Below are 6,000 nucleotides of genomic sequence, written 5' to 3'. Positions count from 1 at the left end.
TATTTGCAGCGGCGTTTGTTTCTGTTTGCAGCGTTACTTTAGTTTTCAGCAATGGCGGGTCTCGGCCACCTTACTGAGGTGATAATAGAGCAGCACTGCAGTTAAAAATCCATATAACCACATCAGCGGAGCGCGGCTACAACCCCTGCTAGAATCCAATCCCTGGCAAACTCATTTGGCTCGGCCGTCCTAAGGACCAGCTTGTTTGTCTGGGCCATTGTTAGCCCGGGAGGCCGCGCTGAGCCCCGAGGGCTTGGTCAGCGTTGAGGGTGTTGTGCAGGTTGGGATGCTGAGAGAAGGCTGTGGAAATGGGTGTAGGCCAAGGCTGGGCAGGGCTGAACGCCAGCGTGTCAGCGGGACACCTTCCTTTCTGGGAGCCTGATCAGCCCCCTTCTGGGCCCCCAGCAGGGTGCAGGAATACATGGTCAGTGCAAGACAGGTCCATCTGCCCCTCTACCTCTGTCCAGCTCATGCCAGGACCTTCATATCACCTGCTCCATCGGCAACTTATGGAAATGACCTACTGCTGCCTGACCTCGCTGACATGCACGGCTCACCTTCAGCACACGCCTCCATCGCTGCTCAGACTTCCCCGTCTGAATGACTGATGTGAGCTGAAGTGTGTCCTTCATCTGTCTCCAAAAGAAAACAATAAGTGCCTTTACTCTTTTACTCTCCCTTTTTTTTTGTATTTTTTTATTTTATTGCAGTGAAAACATCAAAACATAACACATAAACATGGTATTTTTTATATAATTTTACATTGTACTGTTGATCTCAGCAGTACGGAGCCTGTAAGAGCTCAAGTGAAGGAAAAAAAGTAACTTCGTGGCCACGTTAAAGTTAATCGAGAGCACGTTATGTGTCATCGTGAGCACAATTTATTAAAGCGTGGATACAATTAACAAAGCGTGCGCACATTTTGGAAAATTGTGCGCACAATATATCATAAAATCATGAGTACGATTTACTTACCCTTGATCAAAATTTTATAAATGTTCGCACGTTATATTCAATCGTGCTGTAATGCGTCCCTTATCAGCCATAAGGGCATTAAGATCCTTTAAACATGGATCTCCTAAGAATTTACCATGGGTTAGGCATGGCGCAAAAAGAAATGCTGGCAACTCTAGCCTCCCAACATGGTATAGTGATCAGTCTAGCCACTTTAAAAAGAATGCTTAGAGCAAGTAATCTCCGCCGTCTGGCGTGGGAAGCACCGAAAGAAAGTTAGTTTACAATGAACTAAAGCGAGCTCTCAATTAAGGAAAACGAGAGCTTGTTTAACCAAATCGTGTGCACAATTTAGTAAAAAAAAATGTGCACACGTTTTATTAACTCGTGTGTACGATTGATTAAATCGTGTTCATGATTTAATAACTCTTGAGCACGTTATATTAACTTGTGCACACGAGTCGATAAAACGTGCACACGAGTTAATAAAATGTGCTCACGTTTTATTAAATCGTGCGAACGAGTTAATAAAACATGCGCTCGATTCTGTCAACATTAAAAATATATTGCATGATCCTTCACAGGCTCCGTACAGCAGCGTGCCACAGAGATAAACTCCTTCCTGACATTTGCGAGGAATGCTGCTAGATTGTTCAATCAATCAATCAATTACTTTATTTGTCCCCAAGGGGGCGATTAGTTTGGCGACAGGAGAAGCACACAATGTTAAATATACATAAAATATACATAATAAATTACAATAGTAGTATAGACCTAAGCTTGAGAGTGAAGGCTTTTTCACCCACTACCTTTTCCTTCCGGCATTTAAAAGAACAATAGCGGAGGAACAAAGGAGTGTTTGTATCTGTTTGTCTTTGCAAAAGGGAGTCTAAGCAGTAACTGATGGTAGAAACTGAAACTGTTTATTCAGGGACGTGAGCAATCAGACAATATGGAGTTTGCCTTCTTGATCAGCTGTTTATTATAAAGTTCTTGTAAAGTTTGTTGAGCCGACCCGATGATTTTACTGCTCAGACCAGGGGTCGGCAACCCGCGGCTCCAGAGCCGCATGCGGCTCTGGAGCTGCCCTAGTGGCTCCTGGAGCTTTTTCAAAAATGTTGACCTTTTTTTTTTCCTTTTTTCTTCTTTTTTTCCTTTTTTTTCCTTTTTTTTCCTTTTTTTCTCTTTTTATTTCTTTTTTTCTTCTTTTCTTTTTTCTTTTCTGTCTTTTTTTTCCTTTTTTCTTTTTTCTTCTCTTTTTCCTTTCCTTTTTAATCTCGACTTTTCGACTTTTTTCTCAACATTTCGACTTTTTTCCTCGACATTTTGACTTTTTTCTGGAAATTTTGACTTTTTTCCTCGACATTTTGACTTTTTTCTCAACATTTTGACTTTTTCAATAAATTTTGACTATTTCCTTGACATTTTGACTTTTTTCTCAACATTTCGAGTTTTTCTCGAAATTTTGACTTTTTTCTTGACATTTCACCTTTTTTCTCGAAGTGCATAATGAAGAACAAAATCTCCCCCTAACTATAACTAATATAGATATATGCAGCATGTGTTGTCTTCATTCTAAGGCTGATACAAGACTTTTCATTTTTTGCAGCTCCAGACATATTTGTTTTTTGTGTTTTCGGTCCAATACGGCTCTAAAACATTTTGGGTTGCCGACCCCTGGCTTAGACTGACAACCTTATTGAGCAGATTTCTGTCTTTGACCTTCAAGGATTGAAACCAACAAATGAAAGAAAAAGTGATGACAGATTCGATGAAAGAACGATAAAACATAGACATCAGGGAAGAATCCACCTGGTATTTAGAACGTTTTTGGAGACAGAGAAGGCGCTGCTGCTTTTCTTATATATTGAGTCTGAATTTGTGTTGATCTCCTGAAGGCGCAGCTTTCCAGGACTGGCAGACACTCGAGCACAGGGTCACTGGACACAATCTCATATGATCCATTTTCTTTAATCCCCATTGTGATAATGTAAGCACAGTCCTGATCTTTCAGGTTGATGTTCCGGAAAACAAACTGCAACTTTTCACCTTTGGCCGGCTGTGTTTTGTCAAAGATAGTTGGTATCTCCAAACCTAAATGATCCTGAAACACCAGTCTGGCTTTCTGCAGATTCTTCAATTTGTCTTTGTTTGCTTGATATTGAGACTATTAACTTAACCTGTTCTTCTTTAAGATTGTTAGTTTTTCTGAATGATGTCCTCTTTCTGCATCCCCTCCTCCTGAACTTCTGACATGGCCTCGGATATGGCACTCCATTTCTCCTTTATCAACACATGTTTCTGTCCCAGGTCTTTTTTGAACACCTGTAATGTCTCCAATAGCTTCTCGTCATCCTTACATTTCTCCAAACATGTATCATGTGCTTACCAGAGGTGTCTTCAGTATTCACATTCATTACTCAGGTAGAAGTATAGTTACTAGAGTTTAAAAATACTCCTGTAGAAGTTGAAGTATCAACTCAAGTTTTTTACTCAAGTAAAAGTATAAAAGTACTGGTTTCAAAACTACTTAAAGGAGCATGAGGCAGGATTGAGGCAGGATTTATGAAGAAAATTCGTATACGTTTTAAGTTTTCTAGTAATAATGTCAGATGAAGCGTTCCAAACCAAAAATAATGAGTCCTCTAGTGTATCTCTCCTTTGCCTTGAACAGGCTGTGTGCTGCAAAATGCGCTGCAGTGCTGGGGCCGAGTTTCCCGCGCTGTCCTGTGGATGTGACGTCACATGACGCTGCATGCACGTTCTCTCCGTTCTCCCGTGCCGGTGTGGGTACCAGGTTGTATCGGGCTGAAATATTTTCCCCGGAAGTGTGCATTTTTTCCCCGCGGTGGTATTTTTTTTGCCATGTTAAGCTAGGAAGGTAGTTTTTCACCATGTCTTCACATTCAAAACGTCTTTTTTGGCAATTGCGGATTAATCAGTGAGCGCTTAGTTGACGTTACATTTTTTAAATTATATTTATATAATGTATTATGACTATTTTGCTTAGACATTTACAGATTCAACACTGAGAACATATAGAGACATACACTTCTGTAAAGTCAGAAGCAGCAGATCATAGTGGAGGTAAAAGGGAGAAGAAACATATAACTGCTGTTCACGACACGACCTTCTTTCAATGACTTCTCTCTCTCTCGGCTGCTGTAGTCACTCTGTTCCTGGTCTTTTCACGCAAACGGTCAAAAGCCAATCACAAGACGGAACGTCATCACGTACGGGAGACCTCCGATAAAAAAAAGCAGGTGGGAAAAAAAAGCACCGACACCGGCTTCACTGTTGGCTGCAGTACCCCCGACGGCCGTCGTGGTGAAGGGTGGCGCTAGAGAGTCTCATTTCTTAAAAGGAGCCTCATGCTCCTTTAAAGTATAAAAGTAAAAGTAATGTAAAAAGCCATTAAAGACAAAAGCCATTGAAAATGAATGTATCTTAGTATAATGCAAATATATTAAAGAAGCATATATGTGTACTGTTGAGCATTAACATGTGTTTCAGAGAGCAGGAGATACGATGACTAGTTGTCTATAAGTATTGTAATGGTGCAAAAAGTCAAACTTCAGAGGCATGTTATCATTTATCCTAACCTTTATTGGAATGTACATCCAAGTTTAGTTGCAGGAATCTGAGGGAACGGATGTAAGAACAAAACTGGACAAGAACATCTGAAACAACCACAACCAAATTCACTCTATCTGGATGGAGCAATTTAACTGGATAGTTTTTATTAAAGGCCCAAATGAGATAGAGTAACAAGGCTGTTTTTAAAATGTAAGGAGTAAAAAGTACAGATAATTACTCCAGTGAAGTATAGATAACCAAAATTTCTACTTAAGTAAGGTAACAAAGTATTTGTACTTTGTTACTTGACACCTCTGGTGCTAACTTCACAAATTGCCTGTGGGACTGGGATAGTTCTGCAGTTGTTTCGATTATCTCTGCATATGCTTTAAGGTGTTTATTGTGGATCTCCTCCAGCTCATTCATGTCTGGGTCGGTGATGGACGTTCTGATGTCAATGTCGTTAAGTGCGGATGGGAATCTTTCTCAATCAGACCAGGGAATATCAGTGTTTTTGTATTTCTTGTATTTCTGTAACGGTTGAGCTTCCTCTGCTAAAAGTTGCTTTGAATGACTTCATGAAGCTTTCACGTGAAGTAATGTTGATGTGATTGCTTGTCTGGGGCAAAGCGAGTTTCATTTCACATCACAAATTGTTCTTTTAGTTGTGCATGTGCAGTGGAGGCCAGGCCTTCAAAGGAGCATGCCAAGCAGCGGTTTGCACGTGCCTTAAATTTACAGCAACACCAGCATCACAAGCAACGCACACTGTCAAGCTAAAAATAAGACATCCTGTATCTGAAAACTTAACACCTTCTTCAAAAAGACTGGTGTGAAAAGGAGCAGGGTAGTTAAAAAGACTCTGAAAGTTCACAGTTGTACGTTTTTAGATGGTTCAAATACAGAAATTGTCTTTTTTAAATGTTGCAGTTTGATAATGATTTTCCAAATTAGTTTGATTATCATCAAAACATACATTTAAACTGTATTTACATTTATTTCCCATCAAAGAATAACTATTTACATATATAGCAGCATAGATGGTACTTTTTGAGCTTGCTGTTCCTCAGGAGCATTTGCTCATTATTAGATGATTTTGCTTCTTGAGCAGCAAAGATTAATTCTAAGGATAAAGTGTGTAAAAAGAACTGGACAAAACCTTCTGTGACGTCACTCACAGGTTTCTGATGATTTGTCTGGAAGCCTGATTATTGGAGCTCTAATGGCCCCCACACTTGCCAGTATAAGGGCTGACTCTGTCCAAACCCCAGACGATCCAAAATGGGTAAAAAACTGAAACAATCAGCCTAGCATTTCGTTGGAACATGCATTACCTCACTTAGCACAAGTGAGCTATCTTAGCCCCTCTTAGCACATGCTTGCATTCGTGTATGATCCTAATTAATGTTTCCTAACAATAGTTAAATCCACCTAAATCAAGTATTCTTGTTTTCGATAGCAACTACCACT

At 40.0% G+C, this 6,000-nt stretch overlaps 1 pseudogene; it reads right to left on the bottom strand.

The window, feature by feature from the left end:
* Positions 1-220: 220 nt before the first annotated feature.
* LOC133461390 (kinetochore protein Spc25-like) overlaps positions 221-6,000 on the bottom strand; it is a 43,199-nt pseudogene continuing 37,419 nt past the window's right edge.

This window comes from Cololabis saira, chromosome 15 (assembly GCF_033807715.1).
Source record: "Cololabis saira isolate AMF1-May2022 chromosome 15, fColSai1.1, whole genome shotgun sequence".
Taxonomy (NCBI): domain Eukaryota; kingdom Metazoa; phylum Chordata; class Actinopteri; order Beloniformes; family Belonidae; genus Cololabis; species Cololabis saira.
Note: the sequence above shows the minus strand (reverse complement) of the source record. Positions and strands in the feature narration are given on the sequence as shown.